Below are 1,033 nucleotides of genomic sequence, written 5' to 3'. Positions count from 1 at the left end.
GGTCTACAAAGTGAGTTCCAGGACAGCCAGGGCTATACAGAGAAACCCTGTCTCGAAAAACCAAAAAAAAAAAAAAAGTCAAGAGAGTTAAAGAGGGGTCAGGCTTGATGGCCAGCCCTGGGAAGGTAGAGGCAAGAGAACCTCTGTGTTTTTTCAGTCCATCCTGGTCTACATAGCAAGTTCCAGGACAGCAAGGACAACATAGAGACCTTGGGGGAGAGGAGGGGAAGCCAGATAGATACAAAGCTCAGAGTTCCCATTTCATATCACATGCTTTGTGTGATTTAGGAACCCAGAGATGGATGTAATCCAAACTTTACCCTCTAGAAAGTCATGCTACAAGGATGGGGCGGACATGGAAACACAACAGTTAGAAGATTTTATTAGGCCATAGAGGTTTAGGCATAATGGTCAAGTCAGGGGACAAATGAGAGCTGGTAACTCTGTTAAAGGGACTAATCAGCTTTCCAGGAAGTAATGCTTATCTGAGTCTACAGGCTTATCCTCTCTGCAATTAAGTGGAATTGGTTTTCCTGGTTTGAATAGATAGCCTTGAAGCAGCTCTGAGCTTTAAGTGAGGGTGATGAAAAAGTTACAACAGAAATGATAGTTCACTTCTCTCTTACACAGTAAGAACTACGTATTATGGACCAGGTTTACGGATGCATGGCTATAATCTTATCACTCAAGAGGCTGAGTCACCCGGACCGTAAAGGAGATACTTGTCTCAGAAACAAAACAGAACAAAACACCTACCACCACATCAAATTTAGGTATTATGCTAACAGATACTAGTTATTTACGTTAAGATACTAGAGTTAGCCAGACTTGTTGATGCATGCCTTTAATTCTAGCTCTTGAGAGGCAGAGGCAAGTGAAATCTCTTAAGTTCGAGGCCAGGCTGGTCTACAAAACGTGTTCTAGGACAGCCAAGGCTACACAGGTAAACCCTGCCTCAAAGTGTCATCCCCACTCCCGAAGAAAGATGTTAGAATTATTCTATTGTATAGGCAAGAAAAGACAAGGCTTAGTA

Source organism: Mus caroli, chromosome 4 (assembly GCF_900094665.2).
Source record: "Mus caroli chromosome 4, CAROLI_EIJ_v1.1, whole genome shotgun sequence".
NCBI classification, from domain to species: Eukaryota; Metazoa; Chordata; class Mammalia; order Rodentia; family Muridae; genus Mus; species Mus caroli.
The sequence above is the reverse complement of the archived record's forward strand: the minus strand, read 5'-3'. Positions refer to the sequence as shown.